Raw genomic sequence first — 21,889 nt, forward strand, 5'->3', positions numbered from 1 at the left:
ATGTGTAATGGTGTGTTAGAATCTCCTCGCTACTGAACTTTATTCGCCTGCTGATTTCAATTTCTGGTCTGATGTTTCACAATCGTGCGTATGGTGCATTGGGTTAGTATGCAATGTTCGTCATTTGGAAATACCATTAATATTCATCATTCAGCTTTTAATGAAAACCGTGTGGTGGAGCTGGGCACAGCCCTGAGAATGGCTTTATGTTACTGAGCTCATGTCTGTATTAAGACAATCAGGGAAATCAGGGCAATTTAATCTGTCATCCATTGCTATACAACACATCCCCATGAACGCACCAACAGGGTTGGGACAGTCTGGGGCTAGTTCACCTCATCACGATTCAGCAGCCACTACAGATCCAGCGCCAGACAAGTTCAGAGAGCTCTCTGGCTGGGCCCTTGCCTCCAGGGTTCACCAAGCTTGGTAAAACTCATCACTTTGGTTTTGCAGGTGAAAAGAGGCAATTGGTTTGACAACAGGAATTAGAATTGAGCATTTCAAATTGTGTATAAAAAATGTATAAAAAATAAATAAATAGATGCATGCCTTATGGCCCTTATTAACATTTCAGAACTGTGGCACTGGTACAGAACAAGCCACACAAGGATGCTATAACTACATCCTATAGGGGGAGCTGTTGAAACCCATATGAGCACATGTGCTAAAGACCTCATACTTTCAGCTTTCTATGGTGGCAACATAAACCACAGCATATGTTGATATACACCATGTGACTTTATGCCAGCCTTGTATAATTCAATTTGGATTTGTTATACCTTTATAACTCTTGGTTGTGATTTAAAAGTATCAGTAATCTAGTATACAATGTTATAAATTAAAATATGAATCATTGTAGTAAGTAGTATTCAAAACACAAAGACATTCTAAAAACTTAGGTTCTACCATATATTCCTTACAGCCTTATGACGCTGTTGAATGATTTTATATCAAATTGCTTTAATTATTATTATTATTATTATTATTATTATTATTATTATTATTATTATTATTATTATTATTATTATTCTTTATATATGCAGTTACATCTACTGAACAATCCTCAAATTAATCCCAAAATGACTTGCTTTTCCACAGAATTGGAGCACTAACATCATCTCTTAGTCATGGGGTGCAGTTTTAAGGGAATAAATGTTTCCTGCTTCCTTTTGGGAAAACTATAATTTGGTGATATTTACAAAATGGTCGATCTTATCACAGTGTGTGCGTGACACTCATTTTTAAATATTTGTTTTCTTATAACTATTACAAGTGAACCGTGTAGACATGTAGTACATTAGAGGCACTTGCTTTAACTGTTCCCCAGGAAAGATGAGAGATTAGCATACAAGCTCAACGGGGCAGGTTGACTGTATCGAGTCACAGGAGGACATGAAGAGACATTAATACTGTAAAACAGCTCACAATGGGAAAATGTAGTGGTGAGTGTTGTGATGTGAGGTTGGGATTTTATTTAGGATCGAAACCCCCAGAGCTAAAAAGCATGTTGGTCTTTTGGCCTGGACCAGCATTTTTTGTGCCACATTTCCATGACATTCCATTCTCATCTCCTTCCAATATCAAACTGGGGCTGCGGCCGGTTCCATCTGCAGTTAATCTGCAACCAGATATAACACAAAAGTGAAAGGTCACGTGTATGTATCATGTTTTTTGTTTGACTGCTATTTATGAATTAATTCACCAGCCTGCAATATTTCCCTGACGGTACATTATACTTACAGCCTTGGTTCAGCCGATATATTTGTTTCTGCAGTTGAAGATTTAAAACCAGTGCACTGGACACTCATTAGGTACGTAACTTCCACTATTAGGTAACTTTCACCAAGGGGGTAGTAAGAAAACACTAATAAGAAAACACTTATTAACACTAATAAGAAAAAAGAAAATCCATCCAATTCAGCATTACTGACATTCACAGTTGCAGTTGCATTTGGGGTTATTTACCATTCTTTAAAATCTCGACAAAGCGGCTCTTTATTTGCCAGTTGCAGTTGCAGTCTGGGATACAGATTCTCCGACTGGTCAGCTGCTTCATGGTTTGTTCACAGCACCGTATGTCCCTACTTTCTTTCCTAATAGTTCATCATTAAGTGTTTTATGTTCAGGCAGTTCTGGTTTTATTTTTTCCATAACCATAGCTTTACTGAGTGATTAGAGGACAGCCACAAGAGCTGTTGGCATCTGTGCTGCCTTGCCGTGCTCAGAGGTTAGTCAAGAAACCGTGGCAGGAGCTGGGCTGGGAGCCCATTTCCCAGAAATCCATTCACTGAAATGGTGTGCACTGAGGCTGTTACTAAACAGGAGGAAAAAACTTTCACTTTATTGTACAATTCTCTTTCTTTTTAGGTCTGGAACTATATAGTACACGACAAAACAAGAAATGACAGGATATTTGTAGCAATGAGGGCAAATACATGCACCTCAGTTGCTTCGTTCTTCTTTTTATATATTAATAATGCTAAAAAATAAGTAAAGAAAGACAAAAGTTTTTTGTCTTCAGTTTTGTCTAAAATGCTTATGTTATGATTTTTTTTTCACTGGAGTAAGGTACATCAGAAGCACAAATGCTTTAAAATGGGTATTACAAATATAGTGCTTATTTTCAAAGTCATTGAGTACATTGCTCAATTTTTCAACTGGGAAAAAAACCTGGGAAAGTCATACAAATAACCCTAGTATGTATTTAATTGAAGGCAGTTTAAGTAAGTTAGGTTGTTTATTTATCATTTTGTAACTTGGAAATGTTTCTTTTTTTTTTTTTTTTTTTTTTTTACCTTTTCCAAAAGTTGAGTAGCCATCCTATAAACTTATACAACTATCAAAACGTTATTACATTGTCAGAGTATAAATGATCACTCGACATCTGGGGAGGTCACTGGAGGCCAGTGTTCTCTGGTTGTGTTAGCTGCCACCGCGTTTCCTGGCGTGAACTTCAAGTAAACCAGGAGGGAGCTCAACCCCTGTCTGCTTCCCAACACACAAGCACCCAGACAGAGCCAGCCGTCTGTTCCCGCTGAAATCAGGACCAATCGCTCCCCAGTACTGGCAGACAGCATAAACTGCCTGTTTACATCATCACTATTCTGTTTCTGATGAGTAAAACTAAGGCTCCTGGTGACAATGAGAAGGGCAGGTTGGGAAGGTACAAAGCTCCCTTGTTTGATACACTGCTTTCGAGGCAGACCCACTAAAATGGAATAAATCTGTGGAGTGTTTTATTTTACACTGCAGCGGGAGTCATATCCACAGTTTAATGCAGAATGTAAACCAGCTGTGAGCCGGAGACAGTAACAATTGATATGGTAAGTTCAATGTTTGGTGTTTTTTAAATACTGCGGCAGAAAGGATTGTGTTTCATTTAAGAGATTGTGAAAAATGTATCATGTATTGCTTGAGTAAACCCTTTAAAATAAAAAAGTTCACCGTAAAAGTTCACCGTAACACTGCTAATTAAAAAGAAAGGTTAGTATCATTATAAAGGTTTTCCCCTAATTATGAGTGTCAAGATTTTTCCCTTATTATCTACAGTATTTGTCTTTTCTGTGTAATCAAAAATTAACAAATATTTACAAATTCCTCAGATTTCATCTGAGATGGTATTTGATGCACTTGGCGAGGGAAAACATGTAAATGTTTATCTTAGGAGCAAACACTTCTGCAAAGTATAAACTGACTAAGAAACAGTAAACCATTAGGAGGAACAGTGAAATAACACTGATGCAATCTGCCATACAATTTTTCTAAACAGCTGCAGGTAGGAATCACAAGTTTGTCTTAACAGATGAAGAATGTGATAAACCTTAAGAAGATAAAGCAGATTTCTAATCAAATCGTCAGGTAGGAATCTTCAAAGCCCACTTATGTCTTCACGCTTCTCTAGAAGATAGGGTAACATTTAAAAAAAAGTACAAATGTACACAATTTACATTCATATATAAAGCTGAGCTGACAGCACAGTATTAAAAAAATCTTTGTGCTGGGTGAAGACACCCTGCTGAGGGGTGGAGCGACCCCCTGACACAGAGGAAGGAAGGCTGGACATGACTTCCTGTCAGCTCAGCAGCACCTTGGTACCCTAGGCCCTTAATGAGCAGGAGTGACAGAAAAGGCTGGGGAGCATTCTCCAGTGTTCCAGTTCCTGTCCAGTGTCTGGCTAGAGAGAGATACATGTAATAGTAATTAAAGAAACTTCTTACAATAACTTTACCCAGGTACCCAGGCTTCTACAGGTCTGTTGACTTCTATGTCCTCAGTTGTCCCTGTATGTTTTGGTATGCATCTTACTTCAAGCGTCTCCTGTATTTATATACCTTTGAGAAATAAGAAACACCCTGTCTAAATAGCACACGCTTTAGAGTGAATGGGATGTCCTTCATGGAAATGGTTCATTTGTTTTGCAAATGTACTTAACTATAAAACACCATCAAGAGACATGCATAAATACTAAAATAAACTATTTTGAATTTTACTAGTTTATTTTAGTGTTTTGACATGGAAGTAGTACAAGTCAGTTTCAGTCACAATGGACAAGACAGCAGATCTAAAAATCGAAGAGGCAGTATCCCATCAAAGCACTTCTGTGAACCTCTGTAGCAGGGCAGAGGAGAGCCCTGCACGTAATTAGTGGAGAGCAAACCCCTGCTGTTAAATGTATTATTGCGGGGTGTATTATTATTTTAAATGTATTGCATTGTGTTTATTTAGAACCGTTGAATGTGTGTTATTGTTTGGCAGTGTGGAAGGGGTTAAAGCCCCATTCCACTAAACTCATGTGGAATGTGATCATCTCCGGATTGATTAATTTATTGCTAAACTGGAGATGGTCACATGTAGAAAAACCTGCAGATTTGGCTGAACACGGTGGGTGTTTGAGAGGAGGAATGAGAGTAAGAGAGAGCGAGTTAAAACGAAAGCAAAAAGAAAATTAGATTATAAGTTCAGTGAAGGTTTACTAAAAAAGGTTTGTTTAATTTAATTTTTGAATAAAATAACGCGCACCAGCTCATAGATTATAAGATCAGTGAAGGCGACTGCCCAGCCTGACCTAAGTATTGGTTTGTTTTTGTGTTCGCGATTTGTTTTGTTTAACCGATTTATTTCGCACTGTGAGCAGTGTTTTTCTACACCTTTTATTTATGATTGTTTGAACAAACACGCGCACCAGCACTTTCAAACCGCCTGTGTCTCTCTGTCAGCTTCCTGGTCTGGGGACATCACCACTCAGCCATCCTGTCACATGTGGTGCCCAACATGGGATTATAGCACCTCCACTGACCCAGGCCAGACAGGTACTGCGCGTACACATTTTTTTTTTAAGACTAAGGATTATTTTTTTTTTGGCTGGAGAATATGGAGAGATACGAGGGCTGACTGAGGGACCCCAGCACGCCCCTGTGGCTGAGAATGGAGGGAAGACACCTCCTGGGGGACAGCCATCTGGATATCCTCTTGGACTTCATCAGGCTGAAGCCAGAAGTCCAGCTGAAGGGGGAATTCTGTGGCTGGAGCCCAAGAGGAGGGAGCTGCCGGCTACAGAGAAGGGGGGGAGGTCAGGAGACCACCTCCACCAGCAGCAGTTTCACTGTAGGATTTTCTGTTGCTGGAGATCAAGAAGAGGGAGGTGCTCGCTACAGAGAAAGGGGCGGAGGTGAGGAGACCACCACAGCCACAGCCCCGACCACCACCCCTGTGCCACAGCCCGGCTCCTGGGAGTTGGATCCCTCGACCTTGGCGCCTAGCCACCCGACCTTCATGTCTGGACCTATGGTCACTGAGCCTGACTCCCAGGTTGTGGCACCACCAGGCACAGTTGGTCAACTGGTCTCCTGCTCCGCTCCCCTTGGTAGCTCAGACTCGCTGCACGGTCACCTGGGCTCACACCTCTGCCTGGGGTTGCACCTGCAGCCGACTTCTCACCTGCCTGTGCTCCCAGACTGTGGACCAACCCTCCCTCAAGGATAATCTCTAAAAGTGTTATTATTCTTAATACATTATTTCATACTACTAATTAATGGAATAACACGAAGAGACATATATACATTAGCCTTACCTCTGTATATGTAATATTTATAGAATCAAAATGAAATCTTGGCTTATCACTTTTTTGGCTTATCACTTTTTTTTTTTTTTTAAATAAAAAACACTTTGTAGCAATGTGAAAAAAAAAACTTTATAAGAAAATCTAATTTGATTTCAGAAACTATAAAACAAATGATCCTGTGTTCGTGTGTATATCTGAAACATGAGCATTAAGGAATGCTTATTAATTAATCCGGTTACACAATAATTGCATCATTCTTTGGAAGTGCAGTAATTATGCTGTAACATTTTCCACCACATGTATCATTAAATTTAAACAAAGACCCAACAGAATGAGCATTACAAGACATTAAGGGCAGTCTGGGTGGTAATTTACCTAAGGCAGAGAGTTTAACTGCTGGATATACAAATACAATAAATTAACTACACTGTGGTTGGTAATACAAAACATCTGCCAAGCAAACCCCAACTAATGCATCTGTAACACTTTAAAATAACGTCTGCAAATTGATAATGAATTCCGACTGAATCCCACAGGAATCACTCTGGAATATTCTGAAGTAATTCATTTTGAATTCTCCCCCGTTAATTTATGTTGATTTAATTACCCGTATTCATTCAATGTTCCTTTGTAACAAATTATGCTGATCACATGTACAGTATAAGGGATGCATTCAGGGGATTGTGTTAATTCATGCATGCCTTACACATTTGATCAACATAATTTGTTACAAAGAAACATGGAATGAATATGGGTAATTAAATCCACATGAATTAACAGGGGACAGGAACTTCATAAGATATTCAGGTGTTATTCCTGCAGTACCCAATCGGAATTCATTATGAATTTGCAGCCAATAGTTTGCAGAGTTGAAAAGTAGTTATTAATGGCATTGATTTTTATTTCCTATCACTTTACATAGGTTAGATATACCGTCCTATCACAATATGCTACTGTCTATTCACACAGTCCTTTGATCATTTCTGCTAGTCACATGCATTTTTCATTGCTACAGCCTTTTGCCAAGATGTATCTTTTTTTTTTAGATAATAACAACTTGTGAAAAGCCACACTTATTTTAATACTATAAATATTACATACAATACACAGAGGTACATTTAATATATACATATGTTTCTCGGCGTAGTCCCATTAATTATTGGTAGGAAATACTGTAGTCATTACTGGAATTTATGAACATTTCCATTTCCATTTCACTTTATAAATAGAATCAGATGCAATGCATTAGTGTGAGCTTAGTGTTTGGTACACTGCACTAAATCTTAAGTCATATATTGGGAAAAAAATATATTTGTAATTTGGAAGCGAGTCAACAGTCTAATGATTTCATCCCGATGAGAATACTCCTGCTGCATGTGTGTGAACGCAAAGGTTATTAAACTTGTTTCACATTGTCGTTAAAGCTTTGTAGGAAATGTGAGCAATTGCCATTCCAAACTAAAACAATTACCTAACCTCCACAGCTATGGTTCAGAAACCCCAGGAATCTGAGCGCCCTCGGAATGGTTCAGCCGAGCTCATCACAGAACAGGCTTCACAGATGTGTCTCTTTAGAAATAAAAAAGCAATACTTTACCCATTTCCTTGAGATTTTCAGCACAAACTGTGCAAACAAAAGCAATAGTATATCCATAGAGGCAGTGTGGTCCAGTGGTTAAAGTCAGGGCTTGTAACCAGAAGGTCACTGGTTCAAATCCCACCTCTGTCTTTCACTGACTCACTGTGTGACTCCGTGTGCTCTGTCCTGCGGATGAGATGTTAAATCAATGTCCTATTGTAAGTGACTCTGCATATAATGTGCAGTTCACAGCCTACCTCTGTAAAGCGCTTTGTGATGGTGGTCCACTATGAAAAGTGCTACATAAAAATAAATATATTATTATTATTATTGTCAGAATGAATTGTACTAACAGTAGCCTTTGGCATTGCTGATCAGCAAGTACTATTAGAACTGCAGTTTTTCGCCAAGACAGAGACATGAGAAAACAGAGACAAAAACGCTTCTTGAAAATTAGACTGTTTCACTTAAAGTGGAGAAAGACTATTCTATTACTTACATTCAACCTCATCAACAGATTTGCTATTATTTAAACAATAACTTGTAGTTTATCATTCTTTTCACATAAGAATATGTGCTTTCCATGCCTATTTTTCCCTTTCTTTCTCTATGCTTTTCTACATTGCCATGGTTTACTAATTAAGTGCAACATCATCATATCCTTTTCAGCACTTTAAAGCCCCCTCACTAGAGCTCTCAGAATCAAACCTCATATATTCCATATTGTACATATAGTACATATATTCCAGTGTAGCCCCACGCAACAATCTGCAGCTAGTGGATGTGAAAAATAAATGAGTAATGAACAAATGTGGCATTTCGTATAACCACTAGGGGTAGAGGGACAGGTTCATGTTTACACTGTGGTGTACCAGATGTGCTTAGTTTAGACATGACTCAGAGAGCTCCACTGAGGTCATTGGTGTGCTATGAAAAGTTACCATTATGGTAATACTGAAACAGAACATTATGCCAAGTGAATTTAAACAAGAAGAAGAGTGCTTTAGTAAGGATAATATTTCCTATCCATACCGAGTTGCTATATAAACTTTTATAAAGGGGTGGGGAGGCTTTATCATCAAAGCATTTTTGCAGAGGGTTTTGAATGCAGAACACTTGAGAGTACTACAAAGACCGAATGATGTTTTGTCATCCTTTATCTGAGTAAATCTCGCTGGTGCAAGCGTCTCGTTTTTCAGCACTGATCCCATGCCAGAACTTGAAAGCCCTCTCATTAGACAAGGTCAAGCAATGTGAACAAGCTGACAATTGTTTTGATCCATTCCAGTAATGTTTGGTTATGGGATGGCTTTTTAATGGACTGCTGTCTGCTGCATTACCCGGTTTTAATCAACGCTGTACTCATGGTCATGTGTGAATCATTAACAGCTGATAACATTTGTATGTCAAAGCAGCTGAATAAAGGTCTGCATGTGATTCCTGTTGACTCTCTACTGTTACATAAGTGGGGGTTTAAGGGACTGTGGCAAAGTGGTTTGCAGTGCGCAGGTGTAGAGGTGATGCAGTGCTCAAGACAATGACAAACAATAAAGTACTGGTCACATGGTGGTTTGTGTATAATCCAAAGTCTGATGACAACAGTAAAGAAATGGAGGTCTGGCAATACACAACGATGTGTATTGCACAGTTCAATAAACACAGGGTTCAGTCCCAAAATAATAAACACAGTATTAAACACAAACACAAAACATGGACACGGTCGCAAATCCAGAGTGAGTGTTGTAGTGCTCGTGGTGAAATGCAATTTTAATCTGTGAACATTGGTGCAGTGTTGTCTGGGTTTGTGCTGGCCTTAAGACAGCTCCAGATCGTGTTAGCTGTCTAATAATAACAAACAGTACAATTAGACGATACAAACAAACAAAACACTCATGGTTATTTTACACTCGTCCTTCAGCGGTTCTCTCTTAACCATTACAAAGGAACAGATCACCTTGCCACGTCTCCTTTTATACCTTCAGTCACGCCCCCTTGGTTAGCGAGTGCAACCATTTCTCCTCCAATCCGCGGTTGCCACATCACTTTCTCTCTGGAGTGATGACTTAATTTACCGCAGATGTGCCCCCTTTCTAGATGGCTGACTTCCACCTAACCCTGAGAATGAATTGTCAAGCCATCCAGTCCAGGGCACTCTGTTCCCTTACACTGCATCCTCACAGGTTGGGAGGGAGATTTATCACCAAGAATTATTCTGTCTCTGTCAGAAGGACTCAGTCACATTTATTAAGGTCTTTATACCAAAGTGCATTTGGCACTGTTTTATTCAAAGAGGAATAACAAACTTAATGTTACAAAATAAACTGGACTAAAGAGGAAATTCTTTAATAAATCTGCATTGGTGAGCTTTTTTATAGGGAAGAAAGGAACATTAAACAGACGATAGGTTTATCTGAATTACCAGAGGCCCTAGCAAAATTTGTATTTGTTACTATTGTCTTGAAACTAATTCTACTACTTGAGTACAGATGAAGCTGGAAGGTTTGTAATTGCCAGGATAATATAAACTGTAACCAATATTTAAAAAGTACATTTTGAAGAATACAGCTTATAGGAAACCCAACTAACCCCATGCAGATCCAGCTGGGAAATACTGCATCTTGACTTGGCTATCCAAAGTAAATAATCACATTTATTTGTGTAGGACAAGATCAATTTCAAGATTCAATTTTATTTTTAAAATTATTCTTAAAAGCTTTTCCGTTATTATCTCAGGGCATAATTCAACATTGATCCGCATGTAACAAAATCTATTTTTCCAAATACCTCTGTTGATCTGTTCCCACTGTATAATATTATATAGTTGGTTTGCTTTAGCAAGTGACTGATGTTTGCAGACTGAATGGGACATTCAGTGACCATGCAATTGGTTTGAACCTCCGCAGGAATAGTTATAGAGCTTGTATTTAACCTCATCTCACCATCAGGGGCCAGAATTCGTAACGGCAGTGCATCACGCGACGTTGCCAATTACGTATGCCTTTTAGGTAAAGATAAAATTACTTGTAGTATATCCTGTATTTACTTCAATCAACATAAATATCATAAGGTCAGAGGTACCTGTGCAATAACCAAGTCTTTAAAATTCTCTCATTATTAAAGCAGGGAAGCCCCACTATCTTTCCATATTCACTTCATGTAAGTTTTAAACTTCCATTCGGAAGGAAGGACTGCCCCCCACGCACGCTACATCACATATCAGTCAACTGTAAAAAATACAAATTGACATGTCACCTACACCACTTTCCATTATCCCACCAGTGGGGTCTATCGTCTCGTCCAAAGTAGTAGACCCCTTAAACCAAGTGGGTTTGAGGCCAAATGTTTAATCTTGAACCATACTCCATAATCATCAAATAAGTACCATTCATTTCAAAGTCTGTGCTGTAGGGGTTTGTCCTAAACTACTGAACTGTGTTACAGGCATTACTGTAGGTCCCCTTCTGGCCCTACATCAAGTAGTTCCTTATATGCAGTACACTGTATAACGAGAGTGTAATCGTACCCATGATGTTTAGAACAACACGCGCACTCCAACGTTGTGAGAGGACGATATTCAAAACAGAAACGTGGATTAGCACACAACATTCAAACTTACAGACATTTTGGGGCATCTGGGTGATTTTATAGCTTGGCAGACACTCAAAACCCAAGTCAAGCTCACAATGGCGGGGGTCTCAAGGTCACACTGACTCAAACAACCAATGTTGTTTCAGACCATGATTACTGAAGAAAGCCACAGTAATGTAGGAGTGACCTCCCTCCTTGTTTTCAAACCTCTTCCTGCCCTCAGTGAAAGGGCCCTTTGTTTTCTACTTTTCCTCATCTGTAATGAAGTCCAGTTGTACATAGTGCTAGCTGCATCAACCACTGAAAGATGTTCCTTTACCTAATGGCGTTTTTATTATAGTTTGGCTTATAGGCAAGCTGGATGCAAGGACCACAGTGTAGTTCATGGATCCATAAATAATCACCTATAAACATTTTATTTAGGATGCTGTCAGCAACAATCAATAAGGCAGTTTATTATTCCCCAATGGGGATGCATATCTGTCCGTCCAACTGCCTTTTTGTATGTCATGTACGAGTTGCATAAATCTAGAGAACTGCATGTCCAATTGTGATACAACTAAAACTATTCTTTGACAGACAGCCTCCACAGACCATAAAAACTAACATGTGACATAGTGCAACTCCACTGTATCCATGTCGACAGGGATATGCAGTCTTGATCTGAAACATTTTAAGTTTACTAATAGATACACTCCCATAAGATGTTCAATGATGCTTAAAAATGACTAGTCATATATTTTTTTAAAGGCTTTATTCACGTCTGCCTCAGATTTATCGAATGTGTTTTGCTTCCATGCAGTACTTGTGAGGTAATAGTTTTGCCTTGGGTGCCATGCTGACACAGAGCTTCTTTTGTTACCTGTCAACCGTGGTAACACGCATGAGAAAAACAAGCTGACCAGATGGAAAACTGAGAAGTAGGTCGAAATGCTTAAAACGACTTCATCATGAGGACTGTTTTAAAATGTCTGCCATACACACACAGTGTGCAGGCGATATACAGCATTGCCAGTGTATCAGACTGCACACCACACTGTTAATTTCAGAGGTAAATCTTTTGGTATATTTATGTCCATGTTCTGCTTTTTATATAATTCATTTCTGTGCAAATAAATAAAAAGAAAAAGGCCAGCAGCAATTGCCAGGGTTTAAGTATTTCAAAATACAGAGCTGCCTCGATATTTCACGGCTGGATCTTTCACTAATTTGGTTAATTCCCAGTTAGGCCATGTTGACAGGACAGTATTGTTATTAGCTAACCTGAGCTCTGAGGGATTAGACAATAATTCAATATTACAAGTAGCAAACTCCTTGGTCACCTCTTGTTTGTGCAAGGAGCAGCTTTTAAGCAGTTTAAGTTTATAACATGTTAGGATTCATTGTGGTATCCTACTGTATGTGTCCTATGAAAACTCTAATACATGTAATTTACTAACTGCTTTGGAAACAGTGCAATTTAGCATGTGCAAATTTAAACCTATTGTGAATCTAGCCAAATCCTACGCAGCCACACATCCCCACATGTGGTTGACAATGCTCCTTTCAGACCTCCTGTTGTTTGACTGAAATAGTTCCTTAAACACGTTTTAGTGCAATTAGGCTGACCTTTCCAGAGGTCAACATCTGTGTCTCTGCATGTTGTCAAGATAGCCTGAAATTATTGTTTTAATGCAACTCTTGTACAACACCCATGCACCAATATACACCAACATTAATAACATGCCACATCCAACATATAACACAAAATACACACAGGGGCGGGGCACACTGCCACAGTAAGACAAATATCAATAGTGGGGGGTAGCTTAAGTCTATACATTTAATGCAGCCTTTGCAAAATGTAGACAAACAGGTCTGTCCAGAATGATGTTCTTCTTGTTCAAACTGATTTCACAAGGCAAAACTTAAAACAATGTAGTAAACAAAAAGTCTAGTGCTAGTCTGAAATGTAATGTCTGAATAGTCTTTCAAAATTAATTTGAATATTCAATCATTCCAAATTAGCATAAAAGCAAATGTACAATTGTGGCAAAGTGGTTAACAGTTTGCAGGTACAGGTGATCAATAAACAGACAGACAATTATAATCCAGGTGCAATGTGGTTTAATGTATTTTTTTTTTAATCCAATGGCCTGATGGCAAAACAACAGTAAATAATAACAATGGTAATGAAGCCATACAGCATCATGTATTGCTTATTTGTAAACTGTGGGTTGGCCCCGAAATAATAACAGTCCTGTTTTTAGTTCACCCACATGTAACACACACACAAACACAAACACCAGTCCGCAGTGCATGCTCTAGTGCTCATGGTGAATACAGTTCTTTATTATTAACGACAAACAAAAACAAACACAAACAAAACACTCACGTTTCACAATACAGGTTCTCCTTCTGGTCCTTTAATATAACCATTCACAAAGGAAAAGATCACATCGCTACGTCCCCTTTTTAAAACGTCACCCATGACCCCTTGGTCAACGAGCACACCCGCTCCTCCAATCCGTGGATGCCACACCGTTTCCTGTCCGGGTCATTGAGTTTGTATACTGTAGCTTTTCCTCCTTTCTAGATGTCTGACTTCCACCTAACCCTGGGGATAAACTGTCGTGCCATTTAGTCCAGGGTATTCTGTTCCCTTTATGCAGCTGCCTCGCTGTGTTGCTAGGCATTTTAAACTGTGAAATAAAGTCCACAACATTTTCCACAAATCCAAACCCCAGGAGTGGATTAACATTAGAGATAAATTAAGAAGGGAAATCATATTTAACATCTGGCACAGCCAGAGAAAACAGCAGCTAAGCAGGCTGAGTTCTGAAGAAGAAACAAAAGCAGTGTTGGGGGTGGGCTATGTGATAAGGGAATGTCTTTACCATCAATGCAGTTATTTTAGTTTAGTTTGTGATAAGCATTATTTCCAACATGGGTGTAATTTGAAACTGATATGTAATGCAAGCAAAGGTGAGTCAAGGTCATCAGAAATGTAGTAATGCATCCAAGATTTTCATATACAGTTCACAAGATCATCTGCAGATTAATTTGGAAAACAGGGGATTTTAGATTACATTGAATAATGTACTTTTTTATTTAGTTATTTTGCTTTAAATGTTATAAAAAATTTTATAAAAATGTTACAGATCACATGGCAGTTAACAAAGTGTTAGGTAACTTAACATGCCAAAAATGTGAGTATTTTGGAAAAAAAACAAAAAACAAAAAAAACTATCCAGATATACCCAACAGGCATTACACACCTCTTGCACATGGCATCAAATCCCCTGTTAGGGAAAAGCATTCAATTCATGTCAGAATAACTGTATCTATTGAACCAAGCTGTGAAGCCAACCAAGTGTGTTCTTCCCATTATTCTGTATATGACATTTCACTGCTTCTGCACAACAGTGCTTCAGTGACATCACTCAGTAGCGCTCACAGACACAGACAGGCTTATAGACACCCCCCCCCCCCCCCCCAGATCCCAAAGTCATACAGTTACATTGATAGTAACATGACTTCCTGAAAGCTGTTGGAGCTTCAAGCTCATATTGCAGCCTACATTTTGCTTAACTATATTTAGATGGTACTTACAGAAGTTATATCTGAAGGGGCACACATACCCATGGTAATTGGTAATAGCTTAGCCTGCCATGCTATCGTTCTCCCCCCAATTCTCCATTGGTTTGGTCTGTGACGTCTTAATCCTCTGCAAATGCATGCATCACCAAGCCACATACAATCACACGTACCATTTCATTCAGGGTTTTCTTCAAGGCACTTCTACCCCGGATGTGGTTCAGCCACTGAGGTGGATACAAGTGGTCTAAATGGATTGTGCCCATAAGGTCTGACTACTGTATCAAGGCTACTGTACTGTAGGTGGATAGAGTGCTCTACACCAGTCTGTTAGGTCACATTTTCACAGTATGTACAAGCTTTTTGCATAACTTATATTTTGCCACTTCTCAACAGATACGTTTCAATTGCTCAGTACTTGAAGTCTTTTTTTCACCAGCCTCTGCAACTCAATCTAGCAATGATAAATTGGGTTCAGAAGAAAGTCTAGGCTATGGACCAAGAATCTTGATGTTTCCACCCCACTGATAAAACATCAGCATCACCAATAGAATACACTGTTGTGAAATTCATAATTGCCAAATTGTTGCAGAGAAATGTTGTTAACACATTGCACAATCATACCTCTTCTCACAGCCAATAAGCTCTCTATATATATAATTTTCATTTTACAAACCACTGAAGACTTAAAGCAAAGGCTTAATACATTTGGTCCAAAACCATTTCAATTTTGTTTGCTCCAAAAATCCTTTAGTGTATCTTGGGCAGCAAATAATGAACAATATGGCATGTGAATTGGTCTTTGAAAGGAAACGTTTGTTTTAGATCAAGTTAAAAGTTATGTAGTGCATTGACTAAAACATTGCTGTGCTGTTTTACATTGCCTTCCCTGTTATAGAGAATCAGGGCCTCCAGTCTATGACACAACGATGTACAACCACCAACTAGCCACATCACATGAGGTAATTGTTTCCATTTGTTGGCTAATTGATTAAACCCAGAGAGGCTGGAGTGTTTTAAATCACTGTGGAAAGCTACATTAAGAATCATGTATACATCCCCTGTTATGCTTTTTGAGGCTTTGTCATTATGATCAGTTCTTTATAAATAGTGTTATCTCTGATAAGACTGGACAGCATACCATGTTAAAAGCAGAGCAAAGTGTAGTAAAGGTGCGTAAAAGGATACAGAAGTTGTGCTAATAGTATATGCAGCATGATAAAGCACAGATCAGTATGGTAAAATAAAGTCTGCATTTACCCACAACGTGAACTATAAAGTTAGTATACGATGTCGGAGGTACTGCCATTATACACTAACTGACCTAAAAATTGTGGTTTTGTGCAACTTTTTCGATTACAGTAACACCAAGGAGAAACATGCAGGTAACTATTCCCATGCCTGTTGTGAAGTCACTGCGTTCCGTCTGCTATCCCATGATTACTGCACACAACTGTAAACACAGCCTTGACAGGACCAGCGAACTCTATTCTAGACAGAGACCAGAAAAGCTTCAGTTCACCTACAATAAGCTCAACAAAAAAGCCAATACTATGCATTGAGATCGAACTCCACACATGAGTTTATATACACAGCTATGGCCAAAGCTTTTGCAACACCCTATAGAATTAACATACTTTGCTTCATAAAGTCGAATGAAACCTGCTCAGTAATGTTATGTTAACATATTGCATTACATACCGCTTTGTAGTTTTCCATATATTTAACATAAAAACTGAGATTTCGAAATCTAACACGAAATACTGTACTACTATTTTGGAATATCATTAGTAGTTTCTTTGATTACATGATGTTAAATAAAAGATCAACATTTTGTTCATATATATATATATATATATATATATATATATATATATATATATATATATATATATATATATATTTTTTTTTTTAAATATTGTCTCAATCCTAAAATTCTCTGTGATGCAAAACTTTTGGCCAGGGCTGTAGAGCCAATAGACATGGACACCCATCCTTTGGTACAGTAAATCTCTACAGGAAAAAAATGGTCGTATCCAGTTGAATGTGTGTTTAACAGAAACATTTTAATGTTGTTTTTTTTTGTAAATGGGGAAAGTACAGTAATCAAAATGGAAAGGCACCATAATAATAAAATGAGTCACAAACACAGCAAGTGTTCTGCTGATGTGTGTTGCACTTTCTATACAAGCCATTTGTACTGTTAATCTCCAATGATGTTTCCAGGAAAAAAAAACACAGCGGTTTGATTAATACAACCTGTATTGTATTTTAGGGGTCTGGGAAACAATAAAAAAAACTCCCTTGCATTGCTTTGCTTCAGTCTTGCACAGTCATTGTGCGTTCCTTGTTTTGTTTGCATCATTCAAGCTTAACTCTTGTATTGTACAATAAGATTGTTGTCAAAGCTCATGGCACTGTAAGTGAACATTCATAACTGCATAACACAGTAACACAAAGGCAGATGTTTGTTACCAAGCACAAGATTACATCATTCCTAAAGACACTAGAACAGCAGAGGCATGCTTCTGTCTTGTACAGTACATAAGGTATTTATTCCCTCTAGTTCTCTTTCTGTGCAGCAGGAAGCTGTGTGGCAGACAGGCACTGAACAGTTAATTGAATTGAGTTGGCCCTGGGCTGTTGGTATGGATGAATAGTTTCTAAGGAAACAAACCCAGGAAAGAAATCATTTCAAATTGCTTGCACTTCGGCTGACTGAGTGGAAACTTCATTAAAGGGAAATCACATTATTTCTTCTGCTTCAAGTTTTTAGGATTCATGTTTTAGTGTACTGGCAATAAGAAATTATCATTAACATTTTATTTGAACTCAAAAGGCATACTGTACTGTGATTCTTCTTAAAAAAGCAGTAATAAAAACGATTCAATGGCCTGGATGGTTTATTATATTTAACAGAATGTGATGTGTACAACTGAAATAGTGCATTTTGAGTATTTCTTAGTTTAGCACATTTAGTAACCCCACAGTAAACATAAAATCTAATACAATATATATATATATATATATATATATATATATATATATATATATATATATATAGATAGATAGATAGATAGATAGATAGATAGATAGATAGATAGATATAATGCACTATTTGTATAACTATAGTTATACAAGAAAAATTAAACAGACTAACAATATCTAAGATTAATATCATGTAATTTCCTAATCAAACTGGATTTTTTTTATAGATGAATTTTTTGTACAATCCACACCCATGAGAATCTATTTGTATTAGTAGAAGATGTAGAAGCATAACTGCTTTATAGAAAAAAAAAAACATAATGTCCTTTTTGCTGTTGAGCTTTCCTACACAAAAAACAATATTGTGCATCTGCCAAAAAATATTAGGAAAGGGGGTATCCATGGATCCATTGTTTAAGTACATGAAAATATGATCTATTACATTCAGGGACCATACATCATACAGAATAACATTCAAGAACCATACAAAATATAAGATGATCAAAAGCTGACAAAGTATCAAGTGCCAAAATAATTCTATATTTACACAGAGGGAAAAGACACTTTACTGCGTGCAAGTTCTTCATTTCTGTATTATAGAACTCACAGTAACTATAGCCTCTTGTGTTCAAGGCTTATAGAGAGCAGCTTTGCTTTTCATCCACCGTCACTTCAGATTTTTTTTTTCAACATGCACAATGATTTTTTTTTTGTTGGATTCCTCTGGGGGAAAAAAGTTGAACCACAGGACTTCAAAGAACAACTGTGGGGAACAAGAAGTGATTTATCTCATCACTACTAGTCCTTTTAAATAGATGATCTCTTTGTTAACACATATCTTACTTCCTAACATACAAATATATGACGTATAGATTTTTTAAAATCTTACTTTTAAGGATTTTTTTGGCGGTAACTTAATTTTACTAGCTTACCAACATGTTAACAAATGTGTTTCGCTGATAGTTAATGTAGAGTTAATATATTGCTAAACTTTTAAAAAGTACTGTTGTCTTTTAAATTAAACTGATTTCACTAATATGGTCGAGTTAAGAATCATTAAGTAAGGGGGAAGGGGGGAGGGGGGGCATCTGGAAAAACCAAAAAAAACATTTTTCTAACTACAGTATGTACAGTCTTGGAATTAGTACATTTATTATGGTATTAGCAGTGTTTGTTTTTCTGCTTTGCATTAAAATTAATATAAGACCACTCCCTGAAAATATGCATAACAAAAAGATTATGTGGCAAGAATAAATGCTTACAATAAAAAACAGAGGTTCATATATAACATCATATACAAACATGATACACTGATAATATATCTAGCATTCAGCAACTCCTTCATGCACATAGGTTTGAATGGGGACAATCATTTGGCGGGGGGGGGGGGGGGCGTTAGAAAATGTAATTATTTACTTAAAATATGTATTGGCTTATGAACATGACAACACAGGATGATGTTGAACATATATATGGCTGTTAAATCCACATACTCTGTGTGTGGATTTTAAAACATTTTATGCCAACCACTGATAGATCGATAAGAAAATGCACAGTTAGAAGATTCCAAGAATGCATCTTCACATCAGCTAGAAAAGTATCTCATTGACCAATGTTCACAGGGCCTTTTTTGGTGTAGTTTGCAGAATGTCAATTGGTACAAAAATACATTGAGATGCAACACATGCTTACAGTAGTGGGTGCACTAGACTGTCCCTTATTGCAGTGTTAAAAGTGTTTAATCTTTAGTTTCTATTTTTATATTCAAATTTCCAGTAACATTTGCACTCAATGCACAATTGCAAAATAACAGTTTATTCTTGCAAAGAGAGAAAAATAAATAAAAACAGTTTTGAAAGTAAAAAGAGACCGTATCTCTTCCTGTTGGCCCTGAACAGATTGGAGGGGCTGAGATGCTGTCTGAGACCCCCACTTTAAGGAAAACCAGGAAGGCTTTGCTGGAAAACATGTGGAAGAAATGAGTGAGGAAACGGCAAAGAGGAGAAAGTCGTTGAGAAGTGACTGTGGGGACTCCTCGGCATGCCGAACCAGGGAGGACTGTAGCAGCAGCAGCAGCAGCAGCAGGGGTTGTGTGGAGCTTTCTGTTTTCATTCAGCACACACGCATGGGCCGCTGAAGCTCTGTGTGTCACAACTTTGATAGTCTGCTGCCGGCTCGCCATCAACTGGAAATGCATCAGAACGTTTTTTCCTGGTTTTATGGGTTTCACTGTTGATGGGAGGATAAAGATTGTTCTCAGTATGGTAAGTCCTTTGATCTGTTGCACTGTTGAGGCTGCATGTGTGGTAGTGTAGACCTAGAATGAGAGAGCTGGGTTTTGTTAGCACAGACCTGAGGCTGCGTTTGCAAAGCCATTCACAGATCCATATAGGCAGCACTCTGGCAGAACAGTTGATAGTACAGTCGTTTAACATGTGGACAGTGTTAATGGCCATAAACAGCTGCTGGTGGACTCAATTAAGACACATTTTTGTTTGGAGGTCATGTAAACGGTTTTTGTAGGGTCAATAAAAAGTTAAAAAAAAATATTTCCAAGAGTTGTAAGTACTGTACTGCAGTGTTTTAAATAGGAGGTCAACATTTGCATATATTTTTTAAAGCCTGTTTTGAGGGATTAAATATTATTTTATATGCACACAACTTTTCTATAAGAGTAACCAACAACACATTTTATTTTTTCTGGAAAAAAAAAAAAAAAAATTATATATATAATCCATATTAATACAGTACCAATCTTGTAGAATGGTTATTAAAAAATAAATAAATAAATAAAAGATTCCATCAGTTCCGAATGGGTAGACTTAAAAAATGTGCTTACAAGTTAGAGGGAGGAATTTCAGGCTGTTCATAAACCACATTGCTTTCACACATTCACAGAACCAGCATATCAGCATGTGTGGTGTGCCACTAATGCTGCTATTTTTACAACAGTGCTGCATTTATTACATTAAACTAAATATGTAACAGAGCTATTTGATCTATTATACAGTATAATCTGTAGTTAAAAAATGAGCACACAGACCTAGTTTGTTATAATGATGAATATAATATTATTTGATTCACAAATTTATACATATATTTCTTAACTATAAAACACTGTGGTAAATGTAGTAATACTAAAATAATATTTTGTCATTGAACTTCTGTATTTGTGCTGGCTTTTCTTTCTTGTATCTTATAAATGACAAAAACTCATGCTGACCATTACTCATTTACCCATTCTAGGTAAAGTTGCAATACATTTTCACATGCATATAAAAATGCTCCTATTTCTTTATGCAGCAACCTAAGGAGAGGTAAATGGGTGAAATTGTAGTGTGAATTCCAAACATGTTATGGTAGCATTTATGGTAAATGGAACTGTTAAGAGTATAAATGACAAACCAAATTTGGAAACATTAAAAAAGTTGCTAGTGTAATTTAAAAAATGTGTTAAAACAGCCACCTTTTCCCACAATATTCTTCTTCTTCTTAATATACAGCTTTTTTTGTTGGATATATTTTATGAGCACATAATGAAATATACTGGGATGCCTACAAAACTGCTCTATAGCAAATTCAGATACTGGACATTATGGTCATTGAACATAAAACAAAAGCGAAATGATAAAAGCATGCTTTCTTCAGGGTTTATAGGTGTTGATATTGCAATTTTAAAATATTGATTTATTGGCTGGGGAAACATTCTGTAGCAGTCCTACAGTGTCTCTATAAAGAGGTCACTGTTTTACTGCAAACATCTCTACACTCATCACCCCCTGGGACACAGCTGCAGGCTGCAGGCTACACTGCAAACTCCCGCTTTTTCCCTGGCTGTTACTTTGTTTTAATAAGTGTCTGTGTAGAAAGAGCTCTCGTCTTTACATTAGACCTTTTTTTCTTAGTGGGGGAAAAAATAAGTTTACTATGAAACCCTGAATTTAGAAAATAACAGTTGAAATGTGAAAATGGTGACTAGCACATATTGAACCCACTGTTATTGTAAACTAGCACATCTGGGATTTTACAATGTACTTATTTGAAAACCTTGGAACACTTCAATGAATGTCTAAGTTTTAACAGTACAGGTTCTA

Source organism: Acipenser ruthenus, chromosome 2, assembly GCF_902713425.1.
Source record: "Acipenser ruthenus chromosome 2, fAciRut3.2 maternal haplotype, whole genome shotgun sequence".
NCBI classification, from domain to species: Eukaryota; Metazoa; Chordata; class Actinopteri; order Acipenseriformes; family Acipenseridae; genus Acipenser; species Acipenser ruthenus.